Source organism: Ptychodera flava, unplaced genomic scaffold, assembly GCF_041260155.1.
Source record: "Ptychodera flava strain L36383 unplaced genomic scaffold, AS_Pfla_20210202 Scaffold_62__1_contigs__length_770838_pilon, whole genome shotgun sequence".
Taxonomy (NCBI): domain Eukaryota; kingdom Metazoa; phylum Hemichordata; class Enteropneusta; family Ptychoderidae; genus Ptychodera; species Ptychodera flava.
This window is the reverse complement of record NW_027248384.1, coordinates 332,220-348,927: the sequence shown is the minus strand read 5'-3', so window position 1 is coordinate 348,927 and position 16,708 is coordinate 332,220.

The window sequence follows — 16,708 nt, the reverse complement described above, 5'->3', positions numbered from 1 at the left end:
TCTCAAAGAAAGGAATTATTTTCTCAATTAAGGCTCCATAGGCTGAAATTGTCTGTCTATTGAAATAAAATAATTCCGATTGTTGTAAAATTTGTCAATCTCATTATTGAAAGCTATGAGGCCAAAACGTATCGCATACTAACATCTTGAAAATGACAGTGTCTGGGTCACATGGCTCATTGAGCTAAATGTGACAGACGATCACAATTATACCTTTAAATTCATTATTGAGGAATTCATTGACAGGTCAAGAGCAATATTGTGACCAGCTCCACCATGGATATTAGCTGTTCGATTCCAAGTAATCTCGTGTGCTAACCTAGGGTACAACCATCCATTCACTCCTGAAAATGAAAAAAATGTCAACAAAAACTTTAAAATTGATGACAATGCATTACATTTTTTTTTAAATTTAAGAGGGACACAGTTGCAGCATATTTTGTAAGCCTTTTTTCTGTGTTAATTTGTTGTTTTGTTGTTTTTTTGGGGGGGGGTGTTGATGTTCACTGAATTAAAAAAGCTTGCTCCCTTATCATGTTCCTACTGTGTGTACATGTAGCTGCAAATTTAATGGACAAATGAATTTAATCTGCAGTAATCATGCTACCTGTACAGATACAAAATCTGTATACAAGGCAGTATACTTGGCCAGTCATTTCAGCTTTTCGATAGGATGAAAAATTATTTATCAAAAATCATCAAAACTTACAGCGAGTACCTTAAGGCTTTAAGGGAAGCTATTATCTGATTTCAAACTTCAACAAAAACCTGTTAGATTTTTCTTATAAAATACAAATAAACTAGGAATACAGCGTTACCTGAATTTGTCCCTTTTCTCATAAAATTTAAGCTGCAATCTGGCCTTTAGAAGACTGAGTCAGAAAGCATGAAAATTAATACATGACTTTTGCCATATTTCCCTGAGAATGAGTAATGATGTATATTTGTATTTGATCACAGTACCTGCTAGTAGCCGGTGTTAAAGTATGAGATATTTTGTGTGGTGGTTCATCCAAAGGTCCAACATATTTAATATCCAGTGAGACAGCATTGCTGGGCCATCATATTCCCTTTCTGCATCCTTTAATGACATATGCAGCAAGACTCTCCAAGTAGGGCTTTGGAATATTCAAGAACATGATCTCTAATTCCTTCATTTGGCTTTCTTGCAGACTGACAACTTAGGGAGCAGTACCATTCATCTGTTTAAATAATTATGTATTTTAATGTAAATAAAGTATGTTATTTCTACAACTATATGCCCAATGTTGTGTTGTAATCCTTGCGATTTCACCAGACTGTTGTGCATCTGATTTTGTCCCAATGAAAAACCCATTGCTAAATCTTTATTACCTAGTAGCCTGGTAACATTCATTTCTGCAATCATTGGAAGTGTAATCATTCATGAGATCATGCTGAGTAACAATTGAGAGTGGATGTGTCCTCAAAATTAACACAGCTAGCTGTTTAAAATATTCTTGAATTCAAGTATCAATATTTAACACTTTCCTCAAGAATTTTCTTAAGACAAAGTAGAAGTAGTTGTAGCTTAAGGTTTGTTGCATAGAGCTATGACAGAAGCAGATTAAATAAGGTTACACTACTGATGCAAATGAGTCCACTGTGATGTCATTAACTACCTCATAAACAAACTCAGGGGTAATCTAAATCCAAGAAAGTTTGTTTGAGAAGATGACATATTTTACATTTGAGATAGTATAATGCCATTTGAAGGTTTTGGTGTTCAGAACAACAATATTTCACTGGTTCTTTTATGAAAATAGAGGAATTTTCAATTCATTTTGTTTTCAAAACTTATTGAGAATATAATTCATACAACTCTGTAGTGAACACTCACCTGGAATTTCTGTCAATTGTTTGCATTCATAGTGAAATTTTATGCCATACACACAATTATTAGCTGCAGAACCATTCCACTAGTGGGGCGCCTGGTTTGTTTGTCTTACAACAAAATGTTACATGCTGTTGGCAGTCTGGTGAACACCACCATTCCTCATGTGGTATCATATCTGCTTCAATGTCAACACATACTGTATGGTACCACCTTCCAAGGACACACTTATCACCAGCAGAACACTCTATCCATGTGTCGCAATCAACACCTAGCAATAGAAAAGAACAGTGTATTTATAGTTACAGATTTGGTAATAGGCCACTTTCATGACCCCTGTATGACCTTTACATCCTGGCTTTTTGTTGGTATGCGTTTACCATTTAGTTCAAACTCTGGAACAGTTGACCCAAAAATTCAATTTATGCATTCACAATCATCCTAGAACAAAACATTAGATGTAATCAGTTACAAAAGGGAGAAACGCTAAATGTTTAGGATGCCAATTCACCAAAAAGACCAGGATATGAGTTCACTCAGGGGTCATGGCCTATTCAGGCATTTTCAACACCAATCCTACAATAAATATGTATGGACTGTAATTGCAATCTATCATGACAGTACAACACACTCTATCTGGCATAGTACATACCTTCATCATGATCAGAGATACAAAATTCTCTGTCATCACTATTATCATCATTGTTTGCCTCAGTCACTTGCTGAATAGATGTCGTGTCAATTTCTGGCCACAAGAAGAATACCACTTTTTTTGGAAATATTCTTCATGTACTGCTTCCTTGCTGCTTTTCCATCATGGGCTGGTGAGTTCTCAGGAACACCATCCATAGTTTCCATTTGGAGAATTTTCATGGTCAGCAGGATGACAAGACTTTCAGTGCTGAAGTTAAGTAGATTGGTAACGTTGTTCACGTTGTCCATAACTCTTGCCTTCACTTGTTTGTTTTTGAAAAGTGTTCTTATATTGTACCGCGTGCCACTGCTACCAACACTTCTTGATGATTACAAGCAGTCCATAGTATCCTATAAACCCCAAAAACAATAAAACTGCTGTGAGTATAGTGGGGTGTACTAAGGGTTTGTTTCCATGCAACTAAATTGATATCACTAAAAGAAGCATAAACAACAAAGACAATTTTGCTAATGTTTAAAGAAAATAAAGTTGTACCGAAGGTAGTGGACTATAAGTGATTGAAAAGCATGAACTCACAGGCGGAAGTGACATTCCCATGGACATGCCATGATTTGTTCTGATGCACTTTCAGTTTTCACCAAGTCTTTTCCAATTTGTTTTACTACTGAAGGGTTGCGAATTTTGAAAACAGTTTTTCCCTACTACTCTTCCATTCTGATTTAGCATTCATCTGCTTAACAGCAAGCCATGTCAATTCAGCTGAACTTTTTGGCTTTGCCTAGCTGTCAATGTCACTATAGCCTACGAGGCCTTAATGTGTTGAAATTACAAGTACACTATCAGTGAGTGAAAGTAACTAAAATGAGCATATTTAGTCTCTGTTTTCATACAAATGTTACATTTTTTTACTTTGTTATAATTTCTTTAAAAGATGACTAAATGAATAAATAAATAAATAAAGGATAAATAAATAAATAAATAAATAAATAAATAAAAAATAAATAAATAAATAATAAATGAATAAATATGTATTTTGAACATATTTTTTATTTCATATTTACCTGTAGTATTATACACCTTTTGTGGAATTCTTGTGGATTTGGTTCCAACCGCCAAGACGATTCAGTGGATTAACACTCGCCGACATCGAAATTCTCCCTTGGATTATCCTCTCCACAGAAAGCTGATCACCATTACATACCAGAGGAAATGGTTTGTCATTAAGTTGTACAGGAACGTACTTCTTCAGATATTTCATAATTTCAATAACTCCCTTACCACTTGCTGGGTTCTCTTTAATAACACCCAAATTTACCTAGTGCAAAGTAAAACACAATGCATCTAGTCACTAAGCTTTAAATTGCAATATTTTCTATGGCCTCAAAGCTAGAATATATATAATGTTGTCTACAAACAAATCAGATTTTCATTTTGAATTAGCAAGAATAGCATTACAAACTATGACAATACATTGGGTTTTACTTACAACAGAACTTTTCTTCGTAGATATCTCTGAGTACTCATTCTGTATATGTTGTACCAAGCAATCAGTTTACATTTCAGCAAAATGAGGCAAATGTTTGCAAATGGTCGTTTCCACTATTATCTGCATCCTGCTTTGCAAGACAACCCAATCTTCATTTGTTTGAAGGAAAACCTCCAGTGGGATATTTGACGCTGTACAGTGTTGTTTCTCTGCCAAGTGTCTTGCACTTACTCGGTTCTCAGTGGCAAAACACATTGCCCACATCATAAATCTGTTTTGAGCAGTTGATGTGTGGTATGGGGACACTGTCATTTTTGAACATTCCAGGCAAAGGCTGTAACCTGGACCTGTATACAGTTTGTGATATGAAAAAAAATATTTAAAAATTTTGTACAGTTTTATTTCTCCCCTTTCCCCCCTGGAAACATGTGTTTTTGTTTCCAGTGTACCAACCATGAATAATCACCAACCCAAGACCCTTTTTGACATTAAAAAAATTCTCACAAATTTTTACCATATTCTAGCAACAAAAAGTAAAAAATAAAACATTTTCACCACCCTACCTAACGTAATCTTCAGGGGCATGTTACAGGAAACACAATTTTTATACCACATGCCTCGTGCAATTTCCATGCTTTTTTAGCCATGATTATTGGGAAATAATTAAGTTAACGTTAATATTTGGTAATTTATCTCACTATTACTGGATTTGTCTTACAAAGCAGTAAAACAAAACATTTAAAATATTTTGATACTGACATAGCTCTTCTTCTAATGGGGCAAAACCACCTTCACCAGTATCAGGTCCAAACAATGTGCGTCTTCCTTGCCTACCAACAGTTCTCTCTTCGTCTTGTCCTTCTCCATCATCATCAGCATCAACATCATCACCATCGTCACCATCACCATCTCCATCATCATCATCATCGTCATCATCATCGTCATCGTCATCATCATCATCATCATCATCATAATCATCATAATCATCACCATCATCACCATCATCACGACGGGCAACAGACGCAATATCTCTACTACCAACATCGACGTCATTATTGGAAGTCAGGTTTCTCTCAACTGTTGCACCCGTTTCACAGTTACCTCTGAGCTCCATCTGTTTCACACAAAAATGATTTACACATGATTATCATTTATTCACATCAAATCACAAATGTAATGATAAAGTAAATTCAGATAGGAAAATTGTTTTTGTCTAATACTATAATGATCTTTTGCCTAAAATAAGATATTTATACACCATGTCACAATTGTCCACTATGTCAATTAAACATTGTTTTAAATTAAATCACTAGCACTGTAAAATACAAACTTTCGTGACATTGTGAACAACGAGCTTGATATGAACTCTCTTAGCTAGGAAGTAACAGTGTCTTAAAGCATAGCAATTGTCATCACAGTAATAATCAGGAATCCTAAACATGGGGCCCGGGGGTACCGACGTCCTTTGTACCTCCTTACTGTTTATTAATTGTTAATTAATTTATTAATTATTAATCGCTTGCCCAGAATTAGATGTGTGCATAATTAATGAGGTAAGCGTGTGTTGTCATAAGGTCTCCCACCCTACTAAATATAAAGGACATAGCACCTTTGGTTACGTATTATCAACATAAACATATATTTCAGGTCAAAGGTCACCGAGGTCACATGACATTTGGTCAAAACATTTCTATCTTATAGTTATCCCTATATACCAAAAATCAGACATATAGCTCTATGGGCTTGCTCAGAATTAGATATATGCATAATTAATGAGGTACAGTATGAAGCATCATAAGGTCTCCCATCATACCATATATGAAGGGTGTAGCACTTGTGGTTACTGAGTTATGGACAAATATGTATATTTGAGGTCAAAGGTCACAAGGTCACGTGACATTTTGTCAAAAAAATTGTATTGCTAAGTTATCCCTATATACCGAAAATCAGACCTCTAGCTCTATGGGCTCGCTAAAAATTAGATATGTGCATAATTAATGAGGTACAATATGTGGCGTCATAAGCTGTCCCATCATACTATATATGAAGGGTGTAGCACTTGTGGTTACTGAGTTATGGACAAATATATACTGCATAAAAACCCTATAATACTTACTGTATTAGCATGGATTATTGTCTGTATTTTAGCTGAAGAGTGCATATACAGATGAATACAGTAAAGAATCCATTTTTTTGTATTCAGCAAGCCTGTATTCATGTGGATTCATGTGAATTCACGTGTATATACTATAATATAGGCAACTCATTAATGTGAATTTATCTGAATTATTGGGTTTTCATGCAGTGATATTGGAGGTCAAAGGTCACCAAGGTCACGTGACATTGGTCAAAATATCTGAGATATATCTGCGTGAAAGGATGGACTCACGGACGGACATGACCCAATCTATAAGCCCCCTGGACTTCATCCGTGGGGACTAAAAACTGTGTCACTGCATCCTTTTTGCAATATGAATACGATGAGAAACTAAATTTTTATTTTCTTGGCCTTATACATAAGAGTCTATGGACTGCCTTTTTCATGGGAGTCTATGGACTGCCTTATACATGGGAGTCTATGGAGACTGCCTTATACATGGGAGTCTATGGAGGTGAAAACTAAAAAGTCCTCTAACACGGCCAAATTTGATCGCATTGTGAAACAAATCGACGTGCATCTGTATGGGGTAGGGTACTATCCTTGTGCAAAGTTTGAAAGAAATTGACCTGGGCATGTCTGAGATATCTGCGTGAACGGACGGACGGACGGACGCACAGACGCACGCACGCACGCACGCACGGACATGACCAAACCTATAAGTCCCCCCGGACAGTGTCCGTGGGGACTAAAAACTGAATATACAATTATATGGAAATGTTGTTTTACAGTCATGAGTATCTGGTGTGTGCCGAGAGACAAATATTAAAATTGGACAGTATCATCCTGACCACAGTTTGTCTGACTGGTTGTTTCCTTCTGATTTTCTGACACGGTGATAGGTACAAAATATTATGCTATTCACGATAGTTATACAACATAGCTTGCATTTTGTTCACAGTAGAACTGAGTTTTACATGTAAGATAACTTTCTCGTAAACTGTAAATTGGCTGGCTTCTGTTAGCTCAAACGTCGCAATACTACATTTTTTGATATGATATGGAGTGACTTGCACACATGCAGTGACAGTCGATATATTCATAGTATGAGAGTCTACTGTACATTCAAGCATAGTGATGTTGACAACTACATGCATGCCAGTGCACGATTTCAAAGTAGCCAGGAGAAAATTCTAATGGTCTTTTAGTGGAAATATAGGTATTAAACGACAGTGAAACAAACAACATTAGTTATCGTGACCTTGCTAAAGTGCAATCTCGGATCATGTATGATCTGATGATCATGCCAAATTACCATGTCGGATTATGCCGTGATTCTGAAGTGCGCGTACTTCCTTAGTAAATCGGTCAACATAAGCACACACTTTAGCGATCGAAGTCAAAAATGATGTCAAAATCAATGCACAACTGTCGAAATTACCCAAAATAAGCAACAGAAAACTAAAAGTTATCGCTGTGTCGAAAGGACAGTACATCAACATAAAACGACGCTAGTTTGTTATGACATGGAGGCCGGAGGTAGAAGGACAGAGCATTCCCTCGCTCTCACCCAGCTATTAGTACGGGCCGCCGGTGGGATTGCCTCGCTAAAGCAATGGATTCGCCGGTACTGGGGAGTACCGAGTACGGAGGCCATCATTCTTCAGTCTATCGAAGGAGCGTTTCGTGCCAAAAAATACATGACAGCAACAAAAGTACCATCACTGTGAACTTCATATTTACAAAACATCATCAAATACACGCTAAAAACTGTAAAACGTCAAAATTCGCACCTGACCGAGAAACAAGATGGCGTCGGTTTGATTTTTCAAAGTCCTTGAAAAACAACGCTAACTTGTTATATGCGCATGCGCATATTAAGGGGAGACCCATTTGATTTCGGGGGGTATGCAGGAAGTGGGTATGGGAACTTTTTTTTGTTAGAGAGACAGCATTTTTTTATTTCTACAGTCAGACCTGCATCAATTTTTTTTTTAATGGAGTAGCAGTGCAATTTTTCAAATTTAAGCCAGTGTTTCACATATCACAGGATGTTTTTATTTATTCATTTTACATTCCAACAAATGACAAACAAAATGGAAAGTCTATTATATATACAACTTTAAATTATAGAACACTTTTTTGGCAAATCAACTGTGATCAGTACTATACCTGCTTTTCTTTAAAACAGTCAATTCCTTTTAAGTTCTCAGGGGAGATGTTATCTTTTGTGGTCAGAGAAACAAGGCTCACACATTGTATTTCATTATATTTGTTGTTCCTCAATTTTCATTGTCAACTTGTAACCTTTCTAACATATTTATATTGAGAGAATAATGTATTGGTTTAACACTAGTTTATTGACTCCTATCTTGTGTTTTAAATTTTCACAATTTACAGAAGTCAAATAGTCCCATCTAGATATTGCCTATACCATTGAGATATTGCAACAGAAATCCTGAAATATGATTTCTTGGGTCAGAAAAGGGAAGGAAAACATCGAGTGCACTGAGGTGTAAAGTAGTGAATGCTTATATCATAAGTGCTGGAAAAAAAACACATAAGAATTACTTGTGGTAAAAACATTTGCGTGCCTTTGGCAGCATGCCAGCAAAGAATACATGAGAATGAAGTTTCCAAAATTTTGCTCATTTCAACAGCATTGTGACAATTCCTTTTTTATTTCTGTCTGTTATGAGAATTTTTTTTTCTCAAGCCATTACAGGCTTAATTTTTTTCTTTTATTTCACCTGGTGACAATTTTTTTCCCTCAAAATCCTCCATACCCCCCCCCAGAAATCAAGTGGTTCTCCCCTAAGTGAGCCCCTGACCTATACATGCTATACGGGCCAGTGGATTACTTCCTCAGTAGAACTGATATGCCTGCCAGCACCGGTGTTTATCGCCTACGGAGGCCATCATTCTTCAGTCGATCAAAGGCGCCTTTCGTACCAAAAAATACACGACAGCCGCAAAAGTGCATCACTGTCAACTTCATAACTATAGAACGTATTGAAATACACAGTGAAACGTTCACAACGTAAAAAATGTGCCCATACCGAGAAACAAGATGGCGTCCGTTTCGATTCTTCAACTCAGATTTTGTCCTACAGTTGTGCGCATGCGCAGACGGTAGCTTTAGCGAAAGTGAGTCAAAATCAAGTAAATATAAAATAAAAATGGATAAAAATATTGTTTAAAAATAATGCAAGGCATGTATCACCAAATTTTGAACATTTCTGACGGCATTTCAACTATACGAACACCCATGCCAAACATCACAATAATCAAATCAATGGTTTTGAGGAAAAATTGAAAATAGTGGTTTTCAGAAAAAGCTAAAAAAATGACTTAAAATGATTCAATCAAAAAAAGACCGTTTGAGATACATGCCCAAGTGACCACCAGACCAAATTTCGGAAAAAGTTACTGAAGCGTTTCTGAAATACCTGCGTCCACAGCATACGGCCCACTATGTTGGCTATATTGGGCCGCGCCATTACATTAGTACCTTGTGCCCACAGGGCACAAAGTACTAAAAACTAAATAAAGCTAATATAATGGTACCTCTATCTTATTCTTCATGGTACTGATTTCATGACTGTACTCTTTTCTAAGTCTGTCAACTGTGAGTCGTGTACCTAATACACCCAGGCAAATACCAATATGTTGAAAACACTGGAAGAGCTGATAAATAAGCATTTCCTGAGAGTTAGAGCAGAGTATCACTATGACTAATGGTTCTACTCGGAATAAAAACGACGCGATGTGTTCTACAGACTCAGTACGCCCAAATAATCACGTGATGCCGGTACAAACAAGCTCACATGTGTACTAACGCGTATGGAAATACACGTACGTCTATGCGCGTTTGCGCACATGGCTTTGTTTGTTACCGTGGTCGATTCGAATTCCGGGTTTGGCCTATTAAACACGCTGGGTAGAGTAAATGACACCTCAAGGGTGGCTGTAGGCCTCCAACTTGATTAGTCAGTTGCTCAAAATATTTAATATATGAACATATATGTATCTTTGTCAAAAAGAAAAATATGCTAATTATACGTAGAGAAAAATTCAAATCAAATGGGAATACTAGAGCAGGTCATGCCCTCTAACACACAAACCCAGTACCAGTAATTAGCTCAACAAATACCAGTGCATGCTTTTTATCTTTACATGGCTTGTTATTTCTAAATTATTTCAATGGTGGCATATAAAGTGATGATTTGATTATCAGATGAAATTATTTAATTATCTTTTGACTGCATCCACTTTTATACATTTGAATGGAATTAATGCCTGTATCATTGAAAACTTTATTCTTCTTCTTATGTGTAATATGATGGACATTATTATACCAAAGGCAGGAGTCAACGTACCATATGTCCCATCTTCCTGGCTGTAATAATTACATCACAAAATTTTGCATTTGTAACAAATGGTTTTACATAACATGTAAATGATGTATCACACCACAAAATCTGAATACTCACATAGCAATTTGATCTGCATTTTTCTTAGTTTTAAGAGCCGATTTCATTATTGGGGATAATAAAGGGACATCAGCTGTCATCTTGTCAATAATTGGTTCCATCGGAAATTCTCGCAAATGTCTTTAGTGAGGAAAGCCCTCTTTCCATGTTTTACATGATCTGACACTTCTAGCTCGCTTCACCTGTAAAAGAAAGTAAACAGAACAAAAGTATAACAAGATTTACTCTTGAAACTGTCATATCATTTTATTAAAGCTGCAATTATATTGACGTTTCTTTCTCAGAAATTTTCTGTGTATCAACAACATTTTCTGAATGTAAATAGAATACCTAGTATCACAGCTATACATATACAGTCAGCATTATTATTGAAACTGGAACTCAAACTGGACTAGCATTCACTTTTCTTCAATTACAAAGGTATTAATCAGTGTTCTCCACAAGGGAATTAGAAGTGCGGGTCACCCTTGTGTTTTTGAGGAATCTATTCATATGCTAACAAACCAAAAAAGATACGGTGTCATAACGAACGAATTTATAAATGACAAATAGTTGTGTAAATTGCACCCCTAGTGACTTTCAAACTGTGGAGCACACCATTCCTCATATGCCGTCTGTGCCAATAAAGAGTACTTAACATATTCATATATTTATTGTATAGAAATATTAACCAATAACACTTGTCTCTATCCTTGCATTTATTTTTGTGTGTATATTAACTTGGTATTACGATTTTTATTGATTTTATCACATTGTTGATTCTATATTTTCTAATGTCTAAAGCTGATAATCAACTAAAGACTTCTTCTTTATTGCAAGAGTAGATATGAAATTATCAGTTGGAGATTATAATATGAAATGAGCAGTAATATCTGCTTTTGAATACTTACCTTTTTATACACGAGATTGAAAATGCATTTTCTTGCCCGTACAGTAAACTCTTTTTGTACAGAATATTTAGAGCAGTTATATAATCATACCGCTTAATTGCAGCAACTGCCTTTGCAAGAAATGTAACTTTCTGTAAAAAGTGAAAATAGAGGTTTTTAATAGTGAGAGAAATAAAAGGCAAGGAAAACAAACCATTGAAACCCTACTACCCTACTAGCAGTAACTTTGGAATGTCATTGACCTAAAAATATCTTCCTATTTGTTCTGTTTTTTAGCTCACATTTGGTTATACCAATGTGAGTTTATCGTATAAGCTGAAGTCGATGGCGTCTGTATGTATGTGTGTATGTATGTATGTATGTATGTATGTATGTACAGTATGTCCGTCAACATCAAAAACACGCAAACCGCTGCACGTTTCAGCTTGGTATTTGGTGTGTGGATGCATCCTGGGGTATAGATGGGATTTTGTTCAAATGAAGTCTGCATTGCCAAAATTATGCAAATGAGCTTACAAAATGTGAAAATGGTCAAGAATTAATATCTCGAGAACCGCTGTTTTGATTGCTTTGAAAATTTGTGTGCAAGTACCTTAGGTGAACCTTATACAGTTTTATGAATATTGTGAAGATATCCTTAATTTTGTATTTTTACTGAATTTTTTGGTGATTTTTCTCATTTTCAGTAAAAATTCTTCTTCTCTGAAACCGCCAGCTCAATCGCTCTCAAATTTGGGTTGGATCTTTGCAAGGGTGTTACTCTTCTAATTTGTTGAAATTATGACAAAATTGGGAAAATTACTATTTTGGAGCAATTTTGTCATTTTTGGTCAAAAAATCTTAAACAGTATTTTCTTTTTAAAACTCATGGACAGACAGCTTTTATATTTGGTACACAGATGTACAGAGATGACTATAGTTAGATACATGTATCTGGAAATTGTCCTGAAATATACAAATTTGTATTTTTACGATAATATTGTCATTTTTGGTCGAGAAAACTTGTTCTCAAAATAACTTGTTTGATAGCTTTGTAATTTGGTATAAAGTCCCGAGGGATGTTATTAGATAAATTTTCTGCTCAAAGTGTTGGGAAACCCCCAAATTTGTATATTTTAGGTAATTTTCTCAGTTTGTGACCTTAAATGACCTACACCAACCCAGGATATGTTGTGAGACAGTTTTGAAGGCTGTGAATATAATTTTGTCATATTTGGTATCTATTTTTAGGAAAATTTGATCCAGAAAACAAAGCTGCAGTGAATTTTTTCATTGCAGACCAATTTTTGCAACTTTTCTCTGTAAGACATACAAGAACTGATGAGAAATTTGGATCCAGGATAATTCCAGATGTTGTAATCACTGCCCACAATGGAAGGCATTTCACCATCTGTAACTAACTTAAGTGCTGTTTACATTAGAATGATAACACTCACATTGTATTTACAACCACAAGGTTGTAAATACCAAGGAATGGAACATTTGATATTCAGGAGGGGTAGGGTCTAGAAGATTGATGAGGTAGCATTATTTTTTAACCAGATCCCTTGTACATTTTTTTACCCACTCCCACCTTTTCTTTTTATCAAACCTTCTCTGTCTATTTTTTGTTGTTGACATTTGCTTATGTATTTAGGATCTGCTTGTCCCATTGCTATAGAAGTTGATATGCATGTTCCTAAAGATGACCTCCATGCCAGTACCTAAGTTGGAGACCTTATTTGCTTTTGTCATTCTTGTTTTTCCTGGTTTAAATATTTCTCGAATGGACCAATTCAAACCGAATGTGAGCACACTGTCCTTGACGGTATTTTCTTTGAATTCTATCAAGTGAAGGGATTTATGATTTCAATACATTATTAAACATTTCTCAGTGAAAGACTTGATGAGAAATTTAAAATCGTGAATTTTCATGACAAATGTTGGGAAGATATGTACCCTGACTTACATTACTTATATGGGGCTGCCATTTAGACTTATACAATCTGTCCGTTTTTGCTATTAGGCAAACAAAAAATATGTGCTGTTCCGATTACATGGTTTTCAAAAATAGGGTAGGTAGGTAGGGAAATTTTTTTTTTCATTTTTTTTATTTCTCAATGTGCATTTTGACGCGTTCAAACAAACTACAGTGAACAATTTCCTCATGAAACGCATTCAAATTGAATACCAATATATTAAAATAAAATATTCATCTGTAGAATTGAATTTGTGTGGTTTATTAGACTGCCAAGGAAATTGATATGGCTGAATAACAATTCTTTGACAGGAAAGTGAACTGTTTATCCAAAAGTAAATCCTCAGCTTTTTGCAGTCACTGACAAGAAAAACGCACATACTTTACGTTGAAGTTGTTTGTAGCCTCGCCAACCTGTATATTTGTCTGCTGTACCAAAAATCATAGGAATATGAATAAAATAAGTTTTGTTCAACTGATCAACTCACAGTACAGAATAATCCCCCTGGAGCTGTCCTTTTTTACACAAGAATATTACTCCCCCTAAAAAGCTGTCATCTTGTTGTACTCAGTTTTCCTTTAGAATTGAAATCTAGAGTCAGGGTTATGATTTTTTCCTTTCTTTCCTTTTCGTAGATTTTTCATTCTCTCTTCATTTGCCCGTCTTTCAACTTGTCTTGTTTATCAATTCCCGATTCCCGCACTACCCCTGTCTGTCATTTTCCCCAGTTTACGTTAATGCTGTTTAAAAATAAAGGTTGTTTACATACATTTATTATAATAATAACCATGGCATGCTGACTTTATTCCCATACATCATCAAAAGAGTATTCATTTCTGTTGTCAAATATCATTTTGTAAATTTTGTGCAACATCAACAGATGGAAAATAAACACAGTTTAATGTTCGCAAAACTACCAGGGTTAACGTTTGAAAACAGCTGATTGTAGTGTTGGCAGTTAGGGGCTGTTCAACGAAGTACGTACGTACGGCAAAATTCACGGTAAATTCCGAACGCACAGATTTTGAAACTACTCAGAACTGACCTTAACACACAGTTTTTGGTGTACGGGTTTATACGGGTTAATGACAGAATGACTATAAAAAGTAAAATTGACCAAACTTTTGTTTGATTCACTATCACAAAACACTTCCGGTTTTCACTTGGCCACCCAGAGCATGAAGATACAGTCCCTATATCCATAGAGGGACTGTGATGAAGAAAAGGAGAGGAACTGATAGAGAAAACAGTGAGAAAAACTCAATAATAAGCTTATTCATTATGTCTTGGTAGCCTGTGTTCTAACATAGGAAGTAGTGGCCTGAAAAATGTGCGTGCCGCGCGCAGTACGGCACGCTATGGCAAAAAATAATGCTTGATTTTGAGCGCTTAAAATTACACGATATTTTTTTCTTTATTTTCAAAAAAAATCCCATGGTAGAACGAGCAGTTGAATTGGAATTTTTTTATCGAAAATTTTATTGAATTAGACCTAATACTTTTTGAGATACAGCAGTTTGAAAACCGGGAACCGTTCAGTGTGCAACAACTGTCAGTGTCATGTCGCAAGTACAGTTTGCATGAGCGTGGATAGGGGTAGTGCGCGCGTCAGGGAGCCTGTCACCTGGGAAATGGAATGTGTCATGTGGGAATGCTCACGTTTAGTCACGGAATATGAGATCAAAGGTCATAGGTCAGGCTTTAGCGCAAGTGCTTCCCTCAAATAACTATTGCTGTTCGTACATATATCTATACTGCATACAACTGTACAGTCTCTCCGCTACGTGACAGGGTACCATACGTTGTGAGTTCGAACCCGATTGAAACCACCACATTATAGACAAAGTGCATGAGCACAAAGTGAGTATCATTTTTTTTGTCATTTGTGATAGACTTGTAACAGAAGGGAATGAGACGCAACAACTGTTGCAGCACTATGACTATGACTTATCCATATCTCATTCATTTTACGTGGAAATGTAGAGACTCGCAACATATCTCTATTCATAATAATGGTTTTGCTTATCAATGTTTTCCTTCATGTTATTCCTTGGTGACATATTGTATTTGAGCATTGACATTGACATTTTATGATATCCATTGACATTTAGAAAATTTGGAGTTGCACATCTGTCACATGGGAATGAAAAGGCTCTCAACACATCTCCAACCGCTAGCATGGAATTATCTATAAATGTTTATCTTCATTTTCTTTCCTGGTGACATATTCTGAAACAATTGAGCATTAATATAGGAATTATGTTGTATTGATTGACATTTAGAGCATTCAGAGTCATGACACACATGTCACATGGGAATGAAGAGTTTTTCAACACAGCTCCGACAACAATATTTTATGTCTTACACATCTTCTCATATCTTTTAAGTTTTCCTCACCTATTCTCAACCCCTTTAATTTATTACATTTGAATTTTCTTGTATCACTTGTAATTTAGACCTTTGGGAGTCCCACACCTGTCACATTGGAATGGAGAGTTTCTCAACACAGCTCCAACCACAATATTTTGTGTCTGACACATCTTTCCTATCTTTTAAGTTTTCCTGACCTATTCTAAACCCTTTTTTATTATTGCACTTGAATTTTGTTCTATCACTTGTAATTTAGACCTTTGGGAGTCACACACCTGTCATGTGGGAATGGAGAGTTTCTCAACACAGCTCCAGATTACAGATTGATATATGGCGGGTGCCACATGTGGGGCAGGATGCGCTTACTATTTTCGAAACACCTGACATCACTTCTTGGTCTTCTGGCCAGAGGTCCATATATCTTTCTTTCATGAATATGACTTTGTTTGTGTACAGTCTATTTACTGTTTGTTCTGTGCTGTTTTGTGTCTATGTTTACAACTATTGTCTTACAAATTTTGACCTAGTGTTATTGGATTACGGATTGGTATGATTGCGATTATTTTTCTCCAACCACAATATTTTGTGTCTGACATATCTTTCCTATCTTTTAAGTTTCCTCACCTATTCTAAACCCTTTTTTATTATTTCACTTGAATTTTGTTCTATCACTTGTAATTTACACCTTTGGGAGTCACACACCTATAATGTGGGAATGGAGAGTTTCTCAACACAGCTCCAACCACAATATTTTGTGTCTGACACATCTTTCCTATCTTTTAAGTTTTCCTGACCTATTCTAAACCCTTTTTTATTATTGCACTTGAATTTTGTTCTATCACTTGTAATTTACACCTTTGGGAGTCACACACCTGTCATGTGGGAATGGAGAGTTTCTCAACACAG